This window comes from Aptenodytes forsteri, unplaced genomic scaffold (assembly GCF_000699145.1).
Source record: "Aptenodytes forsteri isolate BGI_AS27 unplaced genomic scaffold, ASM69914v1 Scaffold142, whole genome shotgun sequence".
NCBI classification, from domain to species: Eukaryota; Metazoa; Chordata; class Aves; order Sphenisciformes; family Spheniscidae; genus Aptenodytes; species Aptenodytes forsteri.
In genome coordinates this window covers 2,031,048-2,054,636 of record NW_008794598.1, presented here as the reverse complement: position 1 = coordinate 2,054,636, position 23,589 = coordinate 2,031,048, and the positions used below count along the sequence as shown (strand labels likewise).

General features: G+C 50.2%; 1 protein-coding gene across 1 annotated transcript in view; it reads right to left on the bottom strand.

Annotated features, from left to right (window-relative positions):
- The window catches only part of PLXNA2 (plexin A2), a 158,329-nt gene that overhangs the window by 116,565 nt on the left and 18,175 nt on the right, over positions 1 to 23,589 (bottom strand). The window lies entirely within an intron of this gene.

Below are 23,589 nucleotides of genomic sequence, written 5' to 3'. Positions count from 1 at the left end.
TCAGAATTAATCAGCAGATAAGCAGATGAACTGGCTCTGAATAATCTGTATATGCAACACATGTAATGCTGCTGAACATTGCCTTGAACACAGCAGGGAGATTGCTGGGCTCAACGCACACAACTGTCCTCGTCTCAGGAGAGTCGGTGTAGCTATTGGGCACACACCACAGACCTGGGACAGCATAAAACACCCTGCTGTGCATCAGGCTTGAGAGGAAGGAAAGGAAGAGGCTGATGGATGGATCAACTCTCTGGTCCTCAAATGCCCAAATTCAGAGTTAAAAGTTCAAATTTAGCTGAGGAAGGAGGGGGAACCTGAACGAGCTTGGTGCTCTGCCTGTAATCTCTGAAGCAGTCAGGATGGCGCTGCAATCAGCGCTCAGGAATTACGTTTAACACTTGAAGCACTCTGCAGCTCCGACTGCGCTGTGAGCAGGGAGTGACACAGCCCTGCAGAGCAGCAGCGAGCTGCAGCCCCCGGAGCAAAGCCTCACCCCAGTTCTGGCAGCACCACCACTCTGGGCTTCCCTCTTCACCTCATTCGCGGTGAAAAAAGTCGCAAAAGAGGTGAGTGGATGTGCCCAAGGCCATGCTGCTTGCTGCACACAGCGTCCTTGGTGGCATACCATGGGGTCATTTAAGCTGATGCTACAGCTCTTCCTCTGGAGGTCACAGATGCCACTGGCGTGAGAACACAAGAGCAGCCGTGGTAACAACACGGGGTGACCCAGCCGAAGCACACCGGCAACATTAGACGTCTCCAAACTGTGAGGAGGGAGGGAAAGAGGGGCCACGGCTAAAGGGCTGGAACTGAAGAGTTGGTGTGTACGAGCAGCACATCGCTGCGCAGAGCGACTCTGAACACCTTAGCAGGACTCAACCAGCCTGTGCCTGGTTTCATGCTGAAAGGTTTTGCTTGTACTTTCCTCTGCACGATGAGGTGGAGCAGATCTGCCCCAGAGCTGTGAAACACCACACTCGGAGGACCGAGGCAGCTCTTCCCCCAGGCCCCTGCTTTTGTTCACACACCAGCCAGCACAGCTAATCCCTTATCGTGCCCATGGCCCAAAATCAACATCATGAGATAGGTTCAGGCTGGGGTCCATGGATGGGGGAGACAAAGCTACACCACATTACTGCTTTTGCTTCCATAATTGACCTGTAGATAAACACATGGCTTCCGCCTTAATCCCCTGCAGCCTCATGAACATCAGCCGTGCTAAATTTTTCATGTAATTAAGAGAAAAACCCTAATCCAGTGTAATTAGCTCCCTGATTGCCAACGTCAGGCAGAAAAGCGCTGTTTGAACAGCAATTCAGGTCTAGCTGGTTAGGCAAATACTGTGTGTGTGGTTCAGTAATTTAACACTGAAACAACTCCCCCTCTGCTGTCCTTATAGGTTTGCTTTCTTAAACAGTACTAAGTGGTTTCATGACTGTAATAGGCCTGATATCCCTGAAACCGATGTTCCACCAAGCTCTGGTTGCATCCCTGAAGGGCTGGTCATGAAACAAGCCAACCAGCTCCCTGAGAACCACACTCGTTGCCGATTTTGGGGTGGTCCCCCCACCCCAAAATGAGCATCTGCATCATCTGGATGCACCCCACCTGCATCCTTAAGTGATTGCCACCAAGTTATTAAGACTATACCGCCCCTAACCGCCTAAACTCAGGATCCGATAGTCACAATTAAGACCCTGATGGAGAATCAGTCTCCTTGTGAGTGATGCTCAGCACCACCGCCACAACCTGCTGATGCTGCTGGAGGCGATAGCAAAGCTTACAAAGAGTTTTACAGCATAGGGCAAAATTCATCCTGGCCACCGAGCCTTTATGGCCTACAGTGGTATTTTTCTTTTCCATTCATATACATGAAGGCAAAATTAAGAGAGTAAAATGTCAGAAATTTGGGAAGTAGAAGCAGATGGGAGAGGAATAGAGAACATGGATGTACATGCCAACGGGGAGGCAGGGAAACCAAGAAAGCACGACTAGAAGATACCTTCATTTAACCATTTAATCCATCCCCCAGCAAAAGGAAAGGATCTGAACTACTTAAGCCACTGTGAAATATTTCTGGTGTCTTTTTAAAAGTCGCCTGTGATAGAAATTACAGACTACTCCAGTTCTCAACTACTTATATCTTTCATCTTCAGACTTAATATCAGACAGTCTCCTGAAATACAGCATTTGAAAGTGATATTGTTCTAGGAACTATTCGTTGGGGTGTCTCTAAGGAGGATTTTAATCCTCATCCTATGCTACGTTAACAAAGGTTTTGTGGTTTTGGTTGGCTGCTTTTAGAAAAAAGGCGTTAGTCTCTGTTTTGCTAGTTTTGGTTAACGTTGCTGTAGAGGCCAAATTTCTGTGCCTGGGAGACTGCAAAACCACCGGCCTGCTTTCTATAAGGAGAAAGCTGAAAACCATTTCACAGCTTCAGCTTTGCAGACTGAATTCTTACAGAATACTTGTTTATATGCTGTGGCAGGCGAGAGCCAACCATATATGTTTTTGCAGCTATAACTCTTAATTCTGACAGAGGCCACAGGCTGATGAAAGGCGGGGGGTTGTGCCTGGCGTTGCCCATGTTTGGGCTCCATGCTCTGGTCTCCCCAGCACTGCTCCTCTCTCCCCTCCTCATCACACGGATGGTCTGTAAACAAACCAGCAGCGAGCAGAGCAAGCTGCTCCTTTGTATCAAAGCCAGGGAGATTTCTTTATACAAAAAATGAGTGAAAATTTATCAACTCGGAGCTCCTTTTAAAGAGAAGCCCTTAAGGAGAGCAAGCCTAGATGCTTGCTTGCATTGCACTGGTAAGCCAATTCCTCTTTCTCCCTCCCTTCAAACACACATTATTTTCCATGGAAGGCACTGTAGATGAACTATCGACTGCGAACAGAGCCTCCTGGTTGGATGGCAATGCATCAATATGGATTTAAGTGAGCAGCAATGATATGGCACAGTTTGGTGCTTTGCCATCGTTCCCTTTTCACGGGAACAGCACTTCAAGCCAAGCAAACGACCTTCTGCTTAAATGCCTCCCAGAGGGCCTCCAGCCAGCGAGCCCGTGTCTCACAGGCACCTGGTGACCACGTTCCAAAAGGCGATGATAGAAATTGCATGTCTCCCTCCTCTTCGCTGTGGCTCACGAGGTGGGAACCTGCAGGCACGTCCCGAGTCGCATTTACAACCACCCAAACCTGCGATGTGCTCGCCCCTTCCCTTTCTGACCACGCTTTCTGCACCAAGTCAAACACACAGATGGGGACGCTTTTGCTAACGCATTCCAGATGGCACATCACATTTGCACACTGTGGTTGTCAGTGGTCGCAGCGATCTGGGTGTATTTCATTTTTCTGTCTCATAGTAATTATTCCAGCTTTTAGTCAGCTTTGGGGAAATTCTTCCTGCCAAAACCCCCAGTATCGAATGCCAGCGACACATGAGTCTGTGTGTTGACTGGTCTGTGGTCTCTTTGCCTTAGATCCAACACAAATTCTTCTCTCCATCGCCCATGCCTTCACAAAGCAAGGCATCTTAAAGGTCTGCGAAGAGGTGCTAGCTGATGAGAAGAGCTGTACGCAGCTCGTTGGGGGCTGGCTGCCTTTTTTTTTTTTTTTTCTCTCTTTCCTCATTGCACATCCATCAACGTACAACTGGGAACGCAGCCCCAAGTCGGCCTGGATCCAACACAAATTCTTCTCTCCATCGCCCATGCCTTCACAAAGCAAGGCATCTTAAAGGTCTGCGAAGAGGTGCTAGCTGATGAGAAGAGCTGTACGCAGCTCGTTGGGGGCTGGCTGCCTTTTTTTTTTTTTTTTCTCTCTTTCCTCATTGCACATCCATCAACGTACAACTGGGAACGCAGCCCCAAGTCGGCCTGGCAGGAATCGGACCAAGACACACCAAGCGGGTATATGCAACAGCCACCCCAGCATCTTCTGCTACTGGCTCATAGGCAATAAAGCTACATCAAAGCTACATCCAAGCTACATCCCAGTGAGCTGGATATTTTCTCAGCCACCATTTTGCCAGAGGATGGTGGAAGTGTCTCCAGACAGACCCAGGAGTCTTGGGAGTCTTTGCATTCGTGTTAATGAGCACTGGCAGGAGATCTGCAGCTAGGCGGTAAGAAGTGTCGGGGGTGGTAAAGGGGGCAGAAAGAGGTGTTGGAAGGAAAGGGAGCTGCTCAATTTCACCTATAGCTGGCTTTTAAGTGACCTGAAGGACAACATTGGGTCGTTGGGGGCTGGCTTCCTTTTTTTTTTTTTTTTGCTCTCTTTCCTCATTGCACATCCATCAACGTACAACTGGGAACGCAGCCCCAAGTCGGCCTGGCAGGAATCTGGGACCAAGACACCAAGCGGGTATATGCAACAGCCACCCCAGCATCTTCTGCTACTGGCTCATAGGCAATAAAGCTACATCAAAGCTACATCCAAGCTACATCCCAGTGAGCTGGATATTTTCTCAGCCACCATTTTGCCAGAGGATGGTGGAAGTGTCTCCAGACAGACCCAGGAGTCTTGGGAGTCTTTGCATTCGTGTTAATGAGCGATGGCAGGAGATTTGCAGCTAGGCGGTAAGAAGTGTCGGGGGTGGTAAAGGGGGCAGAAAGAGGTGTTGGAAGGAAAGGGAGCTGCTCAACTTCACCTATAGCTGGCTTTTAAGTGACCTGAAGGACAACATTGGGTCGTAAGGCTACCAACTTCCACCTTCCCACCCCCAGAAGCTGAAGTTTCTAACAAGGTAAGTTATTTGAATTGCTCTCATTAAAAAGAGACCAGGCTTCAAATGTTTCTAAAGCTTTTAGAGTAAGAGCTATAAACTGAGCCAAAAAAACCAAGAGATGGAACTGATATGGTAAGCTACCTTCCAGATTTTCCCAGTGACTGAGTGCTAGTAACTGCAGCAGCCTCTCTGCAACCATAGCATGATGCCACTGCTTATTATCAGAGGAGCTGAGCTACTTCTTGCCTTTCTCTTCCTATTGCACTGGAACTAACACGGTCCCCCCTCCATATCCATACATCTGCATAATGTAATCTGCTAATGATTTCAGGCCTCATATTTTGCCAGTGTCATGATTTATTAGTTACGTCATGGTTTGCACTCAGCTGCAAAGAAATCTTTCAGTGACCTAAAACCACGAGACTGAAATTTTGCCGGTGTTGGAGTCCTACGGCCTGGCAATTTCAGCACACCAGGTATTTCACTGCCTGTTCCTGCAGTTTGTTTCTACGGAAGCAGAGCGGGAAGCCTGGCTGGGAGCCGGGTCCTGTTCCCCACGTCTGGAGTCCTGAGATTTGTGACTTAACCGAACGGCTGAGCCAACCTCCAAAGAGTCTGCTCCTGAGAGGTTTTATGCCTTGAAAATTTATTCTAAAGCAGCTTCAAAAACTCCAGTTTTCATTATTAATATGACTTCTTTCATCAGAGTCCACTTATCTTTTTGCTTTCTATTTTTGTCTCTACCCTTTTATTGTTTCCCCGAGCACTTCTATGGGAATGCTACCGAAACCCAGACCAGGCAACCGCAGCATCTACCCACTCTCTCCTTACCAGCGTGAATTTATTTCCATCAAAGCTTCCTTCTTGAATCAAGTTTTTTTCCTTTTAATTTCATCTGTATTTAATCCCAGGCAAACACAAACAACAATCTCAGCTCCCTAAGGCCATCACTTTCTAAATCAGCTAGAGCCAACTCCAATTAGCAGGCAAGCAACATGAGCAGCTTCGTACACTCCTGGATCTTTGGGAACGAGCTAGCCCAGAAGGTCCTTTTCCCCAGACTGTCCCTTTTTTCCTTCCGAAGAACTTGCACCGTCATTAGAGTCGCAGGCTCTGCGAGATAAAACACACTCGCCTTTGCTTCTGCCACCATGGGAAAGCCGGGAAGGATGCTCTGCAGCCTCATTAACACTGTTTTGTGGTTCTGTCCTCCCACACCTGGAGGCTACCTGCATGCTTTGATTTATAAGAGGATCCTAAAGCCTCTACAAGTGCTAAAGGGATATTTTCTTGGTCGCTTTCGCTTCCCTCTTAACCTGCACTTGAAACAGCTTCTTCATAGCCTCTCTACGCCAGGCTGCCGGAGAAGCAGTGCCAGCTCCTGCCAGGGCTGTGCAGGCAGCAAGCCTCTCCCTTCTCAGGCCATGAGAACATCTCTCAGACATACGCTGGAGAAGAAACCACCAGCCCTCAGCGGAGATCACCACGTTCGACAGCGGAAGCGTAGCAGCTCATGGGGTTATTGGGTTTAACCTGATTGTGAATTCACTGTCTTCAAACTGCTTTTAACTTATTTTGGTGAGAACTGTCTGATCTCACAGGCTGGTTGGATTTTGCCAGACTTAGCCAGGCTCCAGCAGTGGACAGGCACTTGCTCTTTAGAGCTCAGACTTGGTGGTGCCCCCTGCTCCGTCGCAGCTCTGCTGGGCTGCTCCCCCCTCGCCGCGTGCCCGGAGGGTGCTAGGGGCAGCAGCGGAGGTCGGCCCTCAGACCCCTGTCTGAAGGGACACCTGCACCAAGCGTGCCAGCAGGCAGGGGCAGACTCGGCACTTTAACTCAGCAGATAGCTCTCCCTCCATTACTGAGCTATTTCGGGCAATGATTTCAAATGAAAGTCTGTATTTTATTAATTATATGTCTGCTTTGCTGCTGATCTTTAATGTGTTTCCCAGCTGTATCAATCTACAGCCATGAAGGAAGCCATTAAATCTAAATGCCTTGAGTGTGTAGCATTTCTGCTGGGACGCATCCATCACCGCGGTTAGCCCAGAGGTGCGAGGCCCCGGCCAAAGCTGCCGTCTCCCCTCACCTGCGGGAACATCTCCCATCTCACCTAGAGGGAGCAAAGCAAAGGACATTGTGGGACTGGAGCGGAGGATGTGCCCTGACAAACCCATCAGGATGGTAAATGATTGCAAAGTAAAGTCCACCTGGTGACACTGCCGGGTTTCTCCATCTTTCACACCAGCTGGCAAGGAATGCAAAGAGCCAGCTCTGGCACTGTTGGGCTTCAGCTTAGCATGCTGCCAGCAGCTGTCAAGGAGAGAAGATGAGGATGGGAGCGAGAATCATTTGCATTGCTGCAAACTCTTCCTCCAGCCTCATTTGCTAACCTCAGTGCCGGGGCTGAGAGCACTGACGAGTCCCTTGTATTTCTCTGCTCGTCTCCTGTTGCACGTACACACCTCTTCGGCAGCTGGGAAAAGGATTTCCCCAATTCATGCCTTTTCCTACCACGTAGGGATATTAGAGAGCAGCGTCTGCAGGCAGGCATATTTATTCACCTGTCCTAACTGGCAAAACTGATTGGGTTTGACAGACATGCAGGGATGTGCAGATGCATTAATGACCAGTTTAGCATGGAAACCAGCAAAGCAATGCACCTCACAGATGTTATTAGGAGAAGTTTATTTAAAGTAAATTTGATGGCCGTGAAGAATGTATTAGATCAGCAACCTCAAGAAAAATCACTTCAGGCTTCTCCCCTAACAAACACATAAAAAATTGTAAAATAAAATAAAACAAAACACCCCCCCAAAAAAGTGCAACACAGATAATTTTACAAACCAAGTTCTTTGCCGCTGAGATGACATCATCTCTTGGGTGAAAACTAAAGAGGTCACCAGCACTCGGAAGCAGAAATGGCTGAAATGCATCAACCATACCCAGCCCAGCCCCGCACGCCCCGTCCATGCGGATCCTCTGCTGGCAAATTGGCCATTCACGTGACCTGCCTTCCCCCACCAAGCAAGCCATTTAAGTCACATTATTTTAGAGTGTCCTTGAGACAGAGCAGCATTAATGGGCTCTACTGTCTGAAAACTGCTCTTGCTTAGATACCCGCAAAGCTGAGCAAGAGAGGCACAAGGCTAAAAAATGTTCCCTCTCAAGGAAAACAGACTTGCACTTGGATTGCACAGAAATTAAAGCAACAAAAGGTCTCTGAAGCCAATTGCAATATAACTGAGAAACAGGCTCGTCACTTTGTACATCCATCTGGCAAGGACATACTTTCCATTTCAGCAAGTGCGAGAATGGGTGGACAGCAAAGGGAAATGTGAAAACAGCAAAGAAACAAGAAGAATGAAAACCTGCGGGACAACACTGCTACCCTGTTATGAATACTGTACGTCTATTCATATGAAAATCCATACGGCTGCTACTGTTGCATGCACTCTTCTTACACAGCATGAAATTAAAATTCCTCTTCAGTATCATATTGCCAGCACTACAGAGCAACTTTAGAGTAAGCTAGCAGACAATTTATCCTTTGGCTTCCTCAGATGGGCTTGTGCTGGGATTGAAAGCCAGTGGGGTGAGGGAGACGAGTCTATTGCCCATGGTAAAAAATGCTGCTTCCAAAACAAATCCCAGAGAAATATTGCTGGCCTAGAGTCTGACTGTTGGTGCTAATTTCACAGTGCAGTTTCACATGCGTAATTCCCCCCAGGCCCCCCTGCCACTTTCCTTCTTATCTTCCCAGAACAAACTCAACATGCAGGCTAATTTCAAGGAGTGTTTCACCCAGAGTCCAGCCAAATGTCAGTGGATCTGCTGGAAATGCAAATTGAGACAATCGTGCAAAAGAGGAGGGCTTATAGAGGGCAACGGAAGGCAAATAAAAGCTGACAGAAAGAGGTAGCAAGGAACAAATCTCCCGTCTCAAGTTGTTGATCATTTGCACGTGTGCTCAGCGAGCCAAGATAGATTTCCAAAACCAAACAAGTCCCATTGATTTTCACCGTTAAATTGCCTAGGTGCCTCTAAAACCCACATATCTCAAAGCTCCTAAATCAGCATCTTGCATTCACTCACACCATTCACATCTGCTTTGCAGGGCTGTAAATGACAACGGAAGACACAAAGCAGCAGAGATCTGGTGCTGAACTGGGGAGGCCAGGAGTTTTTTGTGGTTTCCCAATTGTAAAGAGCCATCGAGTTGTCAAAAGCAATTGCAACTTTCACAGAAAGCGTTTTATTTTGCGCTTTTGAGCAAGTTGGGATAACTGTGGCTCCCTGAGATCATCTGGGGACAAACTGAGGAAAAGATACTGGAGACGGGAACCCGATTAGCTCAAACCCAGCTACAAAATTTTTCAGATACAACCAAATTCATAAGGAGGTTTGCTCATTATGTATGCAAAGAAACAGCAAGAGCAGAGAATCTATACTATGTGCCGTAACATGATACAGAATTAATCCCCCTAGGTTACAAAATTCCTCATAAATCGCAAATGGGACGATATCTACTGTATTATATTTTATCACACTGTCAAAATATCCCCTGCAGGGAGCCTTTTCGACAATGCTATCACAAGCAAAGCCTTATTTGGGGAGGAAGAGTTGAACTAAACAGCAGCAAACTATCAATATGTTCCTTGTAAGACTGCTAGATAGAAAAACCCTTATAGCAGTGTCTAATTTAATGCAGCTCTTTCTTAAATAACGCCGTTTTCTGGTTTTGCTCAGGCCCGTATGGAGCATATACGCTATTTAGTTTTATTAACAGCAATACTAATACAAGCTGGCTGCTTTGCTTCAACATGCCCCTAAGTCCCCGAGGGACTGCAAAACCCTTTACAAAAGCATCCAACGAGGAAAACTTTGCCACCTCTCAGGCAATGTGGGGCAACGCGCACGTTACACGCCCCGACTTGCAAACCCCAATCGTCATCGCTCTGCGGCGCGAGCAAAGCGAGCGAGGACTGAGCTCCACAGTGGCACTCCGGGATATGGAAGTTGGGCTCCTCCATCCCCGCCATCGACAATGACGGCCGGCTGAGTGCTTCTGCTTCGCTAGGCTCCACACTTTTGTAAGGCGCTCCGGCGTTTTTGGCAGCCACTGAACTGGAAAGAAAAGGGTCTGATTATCTCCTCCACCACCTCAGTGGTGACCCAGACCGGTGACCCCTTTCCTGTCACTCTACATTTGCTCTGGATGTTTTACACATAGAAGGGGCAAAGCCTACACAACTGATCCAGGCTGCATCCATAGGCTCCATCTTCTGCACGTGGCATGGAAGGCAGATGCTTTGTTTATCGTGGGGTTTCGGCCCCGTCTCTTGCTCAGGGGCTCATGATCTGCGTGCCCGCATTAGAGGAGCAATATGGGAGGCAATGCCGGGGCAGCAGCACTGGGGTCAGTGGAGCAGGACCTGCTGACAGCTCAGATCCAGTGCATGCTTGGCAGTATTCATCCAGGAAACGGCTTCTTCACTTCCACTGCCTGCTTAAAAGCAAGCCAGATAATACAGCCTCCATTTTGCTTTCACTATCCAAAACACTGCCATCCTGAAAAATCTGTAAGTGCATCCTGAGTTTTTCAGCTACATAGCAACAGTGAAAACCAGCCAGCTGAGACAGACGACATCCCACGGCTGGGTGGGAAGAGGAAAGGAGCAGAGCAGCAAGACCACCTGCTTCTTCCACAGCAAGCACCAGAAATCTTTAATACCTACACAAGACTATCTCCAGCTTCACAGTAGACAACAACATACAGCCTTTGTCTATGGACTTGTCTTGACCTGACACTGACAGCAGCTTTGTCACTTTAACATGAGCGTCCCCGAGTTAGGGACATCAATCAAGGCAACTGCCTATCAATCAGCTGGCACTAACCTACTCCAACAAGACACTTGGGAGGATGCTCCCCGTACACCACATCAAGCCTTAATTATTTACATTTCTGCGACTTTTTCAATTACTTCTTCGGCAGGGAGGCAACGCGCCCTGTTCTGCAGAGGGACATTGATGACATGAGAGAGAAGCAGGGACAAGGGGGAGGTGAAAGGTGCCATTAGCCCAAAGCACAGAGCACTCCTTTAATGGAGAAATAAAAGCAGCTTGGTTGTTTGGAGGGGCAGACCCTCTCTTCTCCCATGTGTTGCACTGCTCCCCCCAGGCAGCATCAGAAGGACCCGCAGCATGAGGGCAGCCATGGCTGGCACCCATCCTGCGCATCCCTCATCAGAAGGACCCGCAGCATGAGGGCAGCCGTGGCTGGCACCCATCCTGCGCATCCCTTGCGGGGAAACATCTCCCTACCTGCAAGTAGGGTGAAGGCATGAGGAGCAAGTGAGAAGCAGCTTCCCAGGACATCCCGCCTACCTCCGTCCAGCTTTGCGCGTGCCCAACCAGCAGCTCCAACCATTTTTTATAGTGCATTTAAGTTGTCTTTGACACAGATGCTGACGTTACTTCCAGGTAAAAAAACTGCACTGGGTTTATGTTACTTTAACACTGAAAACTGGCCTGAAATGACTTGCTGCTGTTACCTGACATTAACCCTGACTCACGGCTTGGCCCGCGCTTTAGGGTAAAGCTCTCTGCAGCATCCATAAGGCATCCAGATTCCCCCAAAGTTTCTCGGTCCTGCCTGATGTGAGCTGAGGTTTGCCAGCCCTTCCGCACAGAGATGCACACACCTCTAGCTGAGCCTAGCGTGACCAGATTGTGTGAAAAATGAAAAATAGCCATCTGGATTCCTGCAGTGAAGACAGCCAGGAAAGTTTCTGGAGAAGGCACCATTCTGTGGGAATCTGCAGAAACATCCCTGCAGCAGCAGCCACCGGTGCCAGAGGAACGTGGGGGGCTGCGCAGCACGGTGGATTGCAATACAAAGCCTTTGCCCATGGAGCCACTGGCTCCAGTCCAGACTGGAAGATGCTGCTGCTCTGACAGTCTGTGTGATTTTGGGATGGGTTCATATTTAAGCCTTCCCGATGTTTCAGCCATGGGTCAAGGACAGAGGTAGATCTTGTCAGGGATGGGAAGGGGACCTCAGGGCCATGACAGCCTTCCCCCTGCAACAGGAAAGAAGTTGGGGGCTATGACCTTCTAACCCAGCTCCAGCAATCTTCTTGGCATGCCCTTGGGCACATCACTGTGTCCTCCTTTGCTGGTTGTAAAATGGACATAAAGTTTATCCTCGTTTCCATCCTAGTATATGCTCTTTGGGGCTGTGTACAGGGAACAGCCAGCATAGCAGTGGTGGAGGGATTTGCTCTGTGTTACTGCAGTATAAATAAGTAATGCACAGGTCCCTGCTGATATCTGAGCAAAAAGCTTGAGGAGAAGGCAAAAGGAGGCATGAAAAAGGAGCTTGCACAGGTGCTCTTTATGCTCTAGTAAAACTGCAGTTCCTTGTACGAATGCATTTTAAAACTAAAGTAGCACTGGTCAGGCCCTGATCTTTCTTCCAAGAAGTTGTAGAGCAGTTGGGAGATGCAGGGAGAAACCTGCACCTTTAAAGTCAGGAAGGCCAATAAAAGCAAACTGAACAGGAAACATAAAGGAGCCCGAGAGCAGTGCAGCTCCCAGGTTATTACCCAGATGCTGTTCCAGCAGGTCATCTGAGCTCCGCCTGCTTTTCCCAGGCTAAATAGTTGCAGTGTTATCATCTCTCTATCCTGTTGTTGATGCTGCTGGGAAACCATTTAGGGGGCTCAGGATACATGAGGCTGGAAGCAGAGCCATGCGAGTCAGGCACATGTGCCTGTGCAGGAGACGCGGGGCCAGGGCAGTCACAGCTAAAGCCTGTCCCGTGCCAGCTGTGGGGTGCCACCACGAAGGGATGCTGAGCAGTCCCTGCAGCACAGAGCAATGCCTCAGGGCTCAGCCCCCACGTTTTGCTCCAGCCCGTTTCCCAGCTGCCGCCTGTCCCCGCAGCGAGCCAGAACATGGCACCCGCCTCTGCTGCGAGCCCACGCCGCACTCGGGGCCGGGAACAACAACGCCAAGTCTCAAACAGACCAGCTTGGGTGTCAGCACTGATGGCAGAGCTCCCAGCAAACAGAGCTGAGCCTGGGGGGGTGAACGGGGCAGTCCCCGGCGAGCTCTGGGCAGGGGGACGGGGATGGGCAGGGGGCTGGCCAGGATGCTGCTGCGTGTAGGTGGTGGCACGGGCTCCCCATGGGCACAGGGACCGGGACCCACTTGCTGTCTCACACACTGCTGACAAAGAGAGGATCCAACAGCTCTTTAATAAATTCATCAAACTATTTTTAAATTAACTCCGGCACACTTTGTATCGCCTGTGCTCCTACTCCCGGGAGCGGCTGTAACAGACCCGGGTTTTGGTGTATAAATACCAACACGTGTATCCTGTGCTCAGCACAGTTTCTGTATTTGCTTGTGTTAATTGGGATGTGAGGTAAAGCGTCTCACAGCAGAATCCTACGTGCTTCCAGACTTATTTTCCTTAAAGATTTAGACAGTCAAATCCCATCTGTCCGTGCTCCACCTTCCTCTCCAATCCCTTTCCCCAGAAAAAGATGCTGCCTGGCATTTCATTTCACCACCTCCTGCTCAAATTAACTCCCCTTTGATGGAACGCTATCTTCACTAACGTTCCCGTATCACACACGCCCTTCTCTTGGGCACATCTTTTCTGCAGAAACCCACCCCCAGGTCTCTCCCTCGCATGCTTGCCTGCTCCGAGCCATCTCCCCTGCCCGCTGGTGAGGAGCACAGGGAACCATGCACGCCTATATACGTGCACATACACGCGTACTTGGTATGATAGGTGCAATTTTGAGCAATTTCCCTGCCAGTCTCTCTGCAATCACATGTAATCTCCCCCCAAAGGGGATCAGAGATCCCATGGTGCCTTTGCTTGGCCATAAAGAATGCAAATCGCATCCCCTGATGGTTTTGAATAATGCAGATGAGAGCAGCCAGCAAAATCCAGGAAGGTGGGGTGTCTACTCGCCGTTTGTTAGCTCACGTTTGTGGTTACTCCAGCTCTGCGTTAGATCAGAGATGCACAAAGGGCTTCAGCAGCAGCTGGGCAAGGGAAATAATTTGTTTAGACCATCCAAACTGCCAGCTTCCTGCAGGTCCCATATTAAAGCTGCTGGGGACCTGTCAAAAGGTGCCCGGTGGGGTTTCGTATTCAAACGGTCTCACCAGTGCCATGGATGACGGCTCCTTGTACTATCTGCGCTAGCACAGGAAAACAACACTCAGCAGGCCAGGTTCGGGGTTTGTCCCCCGCAGAGGCTGGCCACCGAGGCTCAGAGGGGGATGCACAAAGGATGGCAGTACGGAGTAAGGGCTCCCTGGGCTGTATCTCACCCGGAGGATGTTCCCCTGCTCCCACCAACATCAGCCCAGCGCACATCAGGCCAACTTGCCTCTCCCACATCCCATTTATCTGCGTATGCCGGAGCCCACAGCTTAACATACGGTTCTAGAGGGTGGAGGTACAGAAAGGTAAAACACGGGCTGCTTTTCTCCTGGCGCTACCGAACACCAGCTAGAATTCAGCACAGCAAGTCCATGCATTAAAAATACCTCCTCCTCATAACATAAACCTTAGCTATTTAACAGTCCAGTTGGCAATTTCACAAGAGCATTATAACTCAAACGCTTCTCAGCCCTTGATTTAAGGTGGAGTTGAAATTCACGGCTATCGCAGATGTACCTGAATGCTCCTATCGCTCCAGTTCTCACCCCAGATCCTCGAACCTGCCAGGTGGGACGTGGAGCTGAACCAACCACTGAACTACTTGTTTCAAACCTTGTCTCTAACGAGCAGCACTAAGTCTCTAGCACTGAGCAACACCACCGGGAAAAGCAAGCAATGGAAAAGGCAAATGCAGGGAGGAGGAAAAAAAGAAAAAAAAAAGGAGGGAGCGACCACTGATATATTTTACTTTATTATTACAAATGGGACCTGAATTGGGAGAAAGTTCCCAGAGGGCACACAAAACTTTTGCAAAATCATTCTTCCTTTTAGAAATCACACTTGGGCTGACAGAGCACTCCAGATTAAACAGAGATTTGCTCATTCTAGGATTTTGCTGTAATCCAAACCACGATTCCCTGATAAACTGTTACCACATTTGTGAATTGATGTGTCCCAGATGCTCGGGCTGCCAGAAGAACCTACAAACCGGTTCCTCCTGGGACTGGTGGCCAATTCCCAGCACTGTCAATCTCCCTTTCATGGACAAACCCAGTAGAAACAGCATAGCCAGGTAAGAACATGACAGCCCTGGGGTAACTGTCACTTACCAGAGCAAGTATGCAATATTTATCTGCCTGGGCACATGGGAAACACATGTGCCTGCACAGCCGTGAGCGCACGCATCCCCACACGCAGGTGGAGGTGATGGGGAGAAGGCTGATCTGAGAAAGTGACCCTCAAACAAGCGCAGGAGCTGCAAATCTGAGCTATTTCTCCTAATTAAACTAGCAAGCTCTTCTTTCCTAAGTTACTTCTTATATTTGGAAAACTATTCCTTTAAAGTGCATGCGTTCAATCTGATTTGAACTCCTCCTTCACCATAGCAGCACTCAGATAAAAAGCCCCCATCTTTTTGAAAACACCTACCCAAGAGGCATTTCCATCCGCTCCCAAACCTCAGAGTAGAGCAATGTGGGGCGGTCCCTGCGAGCACGGACCCACAGCCTTGACCCTGCACCGCTGCCGGCCACAGCAGAGGGGAACCAAGCAGCACAAACGTGGTGTTGCTCTGGGCTCAGACACATCACACACCACGTACACAGGCACACGTGAAAAACACAACTGGAAGAGTATGCTGGCAGTGACATGCAAATGGCACAAGAGGAGCCTTCTGGGCAACGACATGCAGATCTACCGGTAGGAAATAAAGTGAAGGGAGCCAAGGGGTAGGCTAATATTTAATCAAAATACATCAAAATCAGCAGAAGGGCTTATTTTCCAGGACTGATGGGAAATAGACCTTGTTGCTTATAAAGGAGTAATAGTAAGCAGGTCCCTCTCCTCTCCCCGAGGCAGCGCGCACGGTTTGGCTGCTTGTCTGAGCCCTGCTCGGACGTGGCAGCGTGTAACCGTCCCATGCCAACAGGTAAACTGTCCTCAGCACTACAGGGCTGCCAGAGACAGAGTCAAACCATCTCCTTAACAGCAAAGGCATCCCCTTATCTTATCTCCCTACCCACAGCTCCCTGCGGTGAATACTTTTTCAGTACTTCTTTTCTTTCCCTTCCCCAAAACACAGCCTTTACTTTCTACATGAGCCTCAAGAAAACACAAAACTAACTTTAAACAAAGGCTGACATGTCTTGAAATAATTCTTGCCCATCTAGGGGGAGAGGGAGGGTTGGCAAGAGATTATTTTTAGAGATTAGATCTAGAGTGACTGACAAACTGATATGCACCAGCGTTTGTTTTTAATCTGAAACAGGTTTGGGATAGAATTTTAAAAAAAAACACAACACCAACAAAAAATGCAGCCACCCACCAACAAGAGCTCCTCGGAGGCAGGAAAGCTGCAGCCAGCAATACTAATGCGTTTCTCAGTTACCAGCCATCCTCTCCTTCAAAGGAGACATACATTGCCGTTTCCAGTGTCAGCGTGGGAACGTGCCCTCCCTCCCCAGGGCAGGGGGACAGACCCACGCACACCCGCAGGAGCAGCCGTCTGCGGCAGAGCCTGGTCACGAGGCATCCGCCGTGTTCCCCCCGCCCACCCGCAGGGCCAGCCGTGCTGCGGCAGACCTGTTCACGGGGCATCAGCCGTGGACACCCCCAGCCCCCGGGTCACAGGCTTGTGCTCGAGTCTTGCAGCAAGACCTGGCAGCTCAGCCCCCTCCTGCGAGGGGTGGCTGGGAGCACCGAGGGGCAGGGATGTGGGGTCTGGGGAGCCCAAACAGCAGCAATTCTGTCCAAAATCCACCGCTGAGCCGCGATGTGCCGTGCCTACCCTCGGCACTAAGCACAGAAACAAGCAAAACAACCCTGTGCTGAGGCTGTGCGGTGCACCTCGCACCCGCCAGCGAAGCTGGGGACCGTGAACAGACTGTCCCCTTCTGCCACGCAGACACCAGTCAGGAGGAAGCCGTGATCTGGTCTGGGCTCCCGCCCCACTCCAGCCTACCCAGCTGCTCCGTCCCAGCCTCCCAGCCCTTGTTTCATATTCAGGCTTCCCTATTTTTAGATGCACTCAGAAAGGCCCCGGCCGATGCCAGCGGTGACGGGGATAACAGCCCAGCAGCTCTGCAGGGCCGTTCTCAAAGGGGTCATGTTACCCTGCGCCGGGAGCTGCGTCGCATGTTGGCAGCTCTATCGCATGCCAGTAAGTCCCTTTGAACTGCACTGCAGCGATACCAGAGGAGACCAGTCTTACACAAAGTCCACGCTGCTGGAAAAACAGCAATAAAAGTATATATTGCCAGGCAGTGCAGGTGGGAGGACGATGACTTTTGAACTGGTCCACTCCATCAAAGTCAAAAATGTTTTCAATTATAATTAGGATTTGCAAATAATTTTCTTCCTTCCCATCCCGGCTGCCAGGGATGGGCATTGGCAGCGGGAGGTGCCAAGGGAGCCCAGCGTGGCTGCACCCCAGCGCGGCAGCCGGTCCCACTGGGAGAACCACAACCCGACGATTTCACGAGCTCCAACACTAGTAAGGGACTGAATTATGCCAATAAAAACACTAACAGATGAACAGGCATACACCAGCTGCATGAGAAGCTTGGGGTGAAGGCAGGGGGAATTAAATTAATCCCTTCATTATCAACCTGACCCCTGGAAAAATCTGAAGGAATGGCTGTGAAGGTTCACAGCGGAGCACTAAAGCCAGAAGATCAGCTAACACAGCATCTGCCAGCCCAGACGGGCTTTGCTCTAATCTCCACCGCTCCAGCTGGGACCGCGGTCACTCGAGGCTGCCGGGAGCCAGGCGATCCCACCGGCAAGAGCCTGCGCCGTGCCACGCTGGCAGCCGCTCGGAGAGGAGAACCGGAGGAGAACAGGGCTGCAGGGGAAAAGCACGTGGAAAGGCAGAGCTAGCAACGCAGCCCTGCAGCAGCATTTTCTACAGGAGGACTTTGGAAATGACTTTCGTTACCTCCTAGGTACAAAGTAGCCCAAAGCCCTCCAGCAGCAGGGCATGTTGCAGGGCGTGTGCCTTTCCCGTGGTCCCGGGGTGGCTTTTGCCTGCCCATTTCCTACCCCTTTAGGAGGAAATTCGGTGTTTTTTCTTCCGCTGCCCCTGGTACTGCATTATTAACAGAGAACGGGATTGGTATATATCAATGCTTTATGCTATACTACTAAGTTAGTTAATACCATAAGCCTATGTACAGATTTAAATATTAGGTGAGCTTTGGATAAGCTGAGATGGGAGGCAGATGTGGCCCATCGGGAAGGGGAAAGTAGGTGAGGATGAGCCACTCTGGGATTTTAGGGAGGAAAGATCAGCCATCAAATGTAACTCCAGTGGAAACCCGAAAACCTTCTTTTGTTATCGTATCTCTGATCTTACAGCCACGCTTGTTGCTGTCTTCATGGCCAACTCCCATAGACAGCTCTGCAAATGCCCCCAAATACTGATACCCCACCACTATAGCACTGCGGACCGAGGCAGGGGAAGATCTGACCTGCGCCCGTGCTCTGAACCTGCCCAAACCTTCACCCCGAAACTGCCGAGTCCTAGGTCTGATGCACAGCTGTGCCTGCCCCATGCTGGTGCTCTTCCAAGCTGAAGATGGCTCAGTACTAAGAGAGTCTGCCTTAGTTTATCCTTCAACAGGTTTTTAATAAAGATCTCAAGAGGTTTAAAAAAAAAAAAACAACCCACAACCGAAAAAGAACCACAACCAAAAACCACCCCAAAGAAACCTGAACAGCCACAGCGCGCACGCACACACACACGCAGGATCGTCGGTGCTTTCTGGCACCGAGAGAAGAACACGGAGCAGAGACCACAAGCAGCAATGACAGTAACAGGCATCATCTCTGGTCAGGGCAGGGAACAGGCAGTACTCTGAGGCCAGATGCCACATGGCAGAATAAAACCAAGCACACTGCGTGGAGGGATTTCTGCTCCCAGTCCCCTCCGCTGAACTGCCTGCCAAGCGCCCTCCCGGCCCTGCTGCTGCAGAATGGCCGCTGCCATCAGACACTTAGGTAAAGTTTGGGAAGTGGGGGAAGAAAAAAAAGAAAAAAAAACCCTCTCCTTCCTGGGATTAATATCTCAAATTAATTTTATTATGAAGAATAACAACTGGGGAGCTAAAGGCAGAGAGCACCAGCCCCCAGCTCATCTCTGCACCCTCTGAGCAGCGTGGTCGCGGCGGTGCCGGACAGCACAGAAGAGCAGCACACCTGCAGGGGGATTAACGCAGCGGGCTGCTGCACGCCATTCCCATTCCCAGCACAGAAAGGCATCTGAAAGCAGATTTATCTGCTGGATAATAAAGGCAAAAGATTCTCAAAAGGCACAAGTTTCAAGCCAAATTGCTAGGCTTCTCCACTTCTCCCTTAATCCCTCTCAAAACTGTTGGTATTATATGGGGGGGAGGGGGAGGATGGGGGGATCTTCACCCAAAAGGCAAAAGAGCAGAAGCCGCTGAAATGCGGTAGCCCAGCCAAGCGCTGCAGAGGTGTCTCGGAGCCACAAAGAGGAGATTAAGGCTGAAAGGCTACAGCGTTGAGCCGGGCAAGGAGTCTGCTGGAAAGGATGGGGAAGAGCACATGGGGAGTATTTTGGATGCCTGACAAGGAGACGCAGAGACCATCTGGGTGAGGGGAGGAAGGGCAGGGTGCCAAGGAGAGCCATGGGAAGGATCAGCCCAGCCAGGGGAAGGCAGGTCTTCCCAGCTGTGTGTGCGGGACCCGCTCTCACCCTCCTCTTCCTCTACTAAAGAAAGTGAAGCAACAGGTTAGAGCTCAGAGAGAGACAGGCATGTTGGTTTGGTGTTGAGGACCCGGCTGGTTGCACAGCCATTCTTCCACCCATGGGAGGTCTCTGATGGGAAGTGCAGGTTTGGTCCCATTTGACGTGTTTTTGTGGACCCCAGAAGATCTGGGGCTGGTTAAAGCACAGCGTTCCCTCCGTGCGGGTGAAGAGCACCACGCTGGCAGCCACGGAGGGGGAAAGTCCCACCTGGTGGCCAACACAGCTTGTCAGCAGCCACATACCTTGCTCTTTGCTCTGTCCACCAAGCCAGCACTGGGATCAGGGCTCGGTCCTGCTGCTTGAGAGATGAGGTCTCAACTCCTTGCGGCAGTCCATAAAACTGCCACCTGATCTGCCTTCCAGCTTGCTCTAAAGGCACCTTTCAGGATGTAGCCGCTATTGATGGAGGGTAACACGAGAAAAGTGGCGTTATTCTAATGTGGTTTTATTCTTTCCTTACTCTTTCACGCTGGAAGTGTAAGCACAGTACAGACAGCATCCGTTCGGCGCTGATACACCATGACCTCCAGCAATTCACCTCACCCTCTGCAAGCTCAGCCTCCTCGTCCCTCACAGGGGGACAGCAAGGCTTTACCTCTTCCAAAACAATTTGGGATGTGCTGACAGGAAAAGCTGCACAAGCCTGGAGTATGGTTAACAGGTATTGTCTGATGACAGCGTCCAGCTGGTCTTTCACTCGCCTACTCAAGGCCATCAGAGATAGTGGTGACAGCAGGTTTTTGGGATATGGATGCCTGCCCATGTTGGGAACGGGACCAGGACCCAGTGACTCATTTTTCACAGGGCACTGAGCAGCCATTAGACATTAACAACTTTTGGCAACTACTGACCTGGGTCAGAAGCAAACCAATGACCCAAAAGGGAGAGGTTTTGCTTTCCCCATCAGCAGCCCCTGGGAGCCATCCTCCACTGCGCTGCCTCTGAAAAAAGGAGCTTAGAAAGGAAAGCCAAAGAGGTCCTCAGCTCTGGTGCAGGGTAACCCTATCAACATGCACTGCAGATAGAGGTGGCTTTTTCCCCGGGAGGAATCAAAGCCTCATTGATACGTGAATTATGAATGAAACCTTAAGCTTTTAAACTTTTAACCTGCGCATTTCTAAGAAAGTCTTAATTTAGCCAGAGACACAGCAGGAAAGAACAATGGTTCAGGGGAAGGTACTGGATTTTCTGGGCTTTTAAAATACACCCTTGTTTAAGACGAATATTTCGTTTACTGAACCATTCCCAAGGGAAAAAGAAAATCCTGATCCACACTGACCAAAGACATGGACCCAAATCTGTGTTACCATGAGACTCGTGGATGAGACTGACTTACACTGACATTGTCCCCCCCATCCAATTCCTGCTCCGATCGCTTCCTCGGCAGCACCCAGGGCTTCTGCTTCTCACTCCTCCTCTCACCTAAGTTTCCAATTTCAAGGCATGCTGTGAAAGGCTTTAGTGATAAACAAACTGCTGAACATCTTCCGCTGCCCGATGCCAGGGTGGACGCAGTGCCCCGGGGCCTGGCTGCCACCCACCCACCCCTCCGCGCTCTGCAATGCTCCTTCAAGCACGTTTTAGGCTGAGCCTCGCGTCGTCCTGCTCAGTGCAGCAGCCGAGACAAGCTCAGGGATGGGCTTTATCCAGCTCCTGTTTGTGAATTTATCCCCAGCCAAAGGCATTGAAAGCCAGGGCTGGGAGAAAGCTCTGGGGAAGGCAGCAAAGCAATAACAGTGATTCAGTGCGACAGAGGTCAGGCCACCTCACACCAAAGAAAATCAGGGTGGGTCAGTTCGGTGGAAGTAACACTCATTAGAAGAATAAACTATATAATGAAGAGGGTGGGGGGGTGCTTTGCTTGGGTCTGGTGAGGCACTGTTAGACCTTATACCATCAATTCAAATCCTCTTCAGCTTCCACTCCACTGGAATTCACCCAAAAAATCGCCTTGCTGACCAGTGCTGAATGAGATTTTGTTTATTTTCTAGACAACTGCGGGCACATTGCTTCCATCAGCAGCAGAGCTGGCACAGATCTGGGATGTGAGCAAAGCCAGGAACAAAATGAGCCAGAGACTCAAGTCTTCTGCTGCCCTACAACTGAGCCATCTCCAGGACAAGGATGCAACGAATTTCCTGGGTAGAAAGGCTGTGCAAAACCCAAACCCAGCCCAGAAAGGACAGGGAGGATACAGGTGTGTCAGGCAACTCATGGCAGGAGAGATCACCTCTAAAGAAAACAGCTGTATATGGCATCATGTCCCTCCATCAGCACTATCTGTTGATAATGTTATGTGGACACAGATAAATAGGTGCATTTGTATTTGAAGCTTTTCACACTTCAGAGCTTCATCACCAGGTTTGTCAGTGCCCACAGTTTCCCTTAAAATTTAAGTGTTCAGATCTTAAAAACATCAGATTCCTTCTGGTTGCCCAGTACCTGCCAGCTATCTATTTCAGCACCCCAAATGAAAGGCAGCTTTGCAAAAAATAGGCCCAATTACGATATTCCGCAACTGAATTAGCTGTTAGACCTCACAAGCCTGGTGGGTCTGTGGATCAGGGCTTTAACAAATGAGCAAATTCTGCTGATGTGCTTCAAGAAGTTACAATCCCCGGCTCCGAGCCCAGAGGTATTAGCAGAAGGGATATATATCTATTTCAGCAGCCCAGGACAAAGCCTGTTACATCAATTTAAATCACTGGTGGAGGTTTGAAGCAAAGCAGCCAACTGGGTGACACTGTCTTAAATCACCACATGAGGGTCCTCCAGAGGGGCTTGGACCCGTTACAGATCCAGAGGGAGCAGCACCGAGCACAAGAATGCAGCTAAGGCAGGAACGACAGAAGGAGACGCGGTGGGCAAGCAAGTGTCCCGGGGATGGACCCAAGGCTTGCCCACCACATCTTCTTGGTGGCAGAAGATGTTGCTGCTCAGGGGGAGGAATCAGGCAGAATGGGGGCAGGAAAGGCAGAGGGGAGGCAACGCTGCTCTCGGGTCTGCAGGGATTAGACGCAGCCACATCACCAGCCAGCAAAGCTCCTCATTTTCAGAGGAGGGAAGGAAAAAAAAAAAAAACATGCAAAAAAAAAAATCAGCCACAAATTATAAATAAAAGAGATAAAACTTAAGAGTGAAACTAAACAAAGCCCCAGGTGGCCCTCTGCTTGGGGCACTTCTGCTAATTTTAGTTTCTCTGTTCTTCCCTGAGCCGTTTGGTTTGGACTGTGTGGTTTTAGAGCATTTACTTTACTGCAACTGCCTAAAATGTTGCACACTGGGATGGTCCAACCTGGACATCAGCGCGAAAGGGGAAGGCAAGGAAGAGCTGCCGTGGGACCTATCCCCGCCGTCCCACCACGACAAAGCCAAGGGGTCCGGGTCCCTGAGCCAGTCTGGGGTGGCCGAAGGGCCTGTTGCCGGCCACACCATTGCGTGCACAGGTGAACACGTCCGCAGACCGCAGGGGCAGCGGGTCCATGTCACCACGGATGCACATGAACCTGCAGCCCCTTCAGCGCCGAGCACGCACTGGGGCATGCAGCCGCCTGTACACGCGCCTCCTGCTCGCCCCTCTCCTGGGCTGCCCTCGCACAAACCCCCCCGCACCCTCTCCAGAGACCGAGCGATGCTCCCGCAGACCGTCAGCACCTCTCCCATCGCACTCCTCTGCTCCCTGCGGCTCTGCTCGGTGCTGGAGGGGGGCGGCCAGGGAGAGCCGTTTCGCAGCCACCACATTTATTCCACTGAGAGAAAAGGCAGCAGTCTCACAGAAGCATCCTATACAGCAGAATGTATTTAAATACCTAATGAAGGAATAAATCTGTGAGAGGGAGACATTTACTGCATACTTATTCACACAGAGCCTTTGTGCAGGCGGGGGCAGCGGGGGGGCGG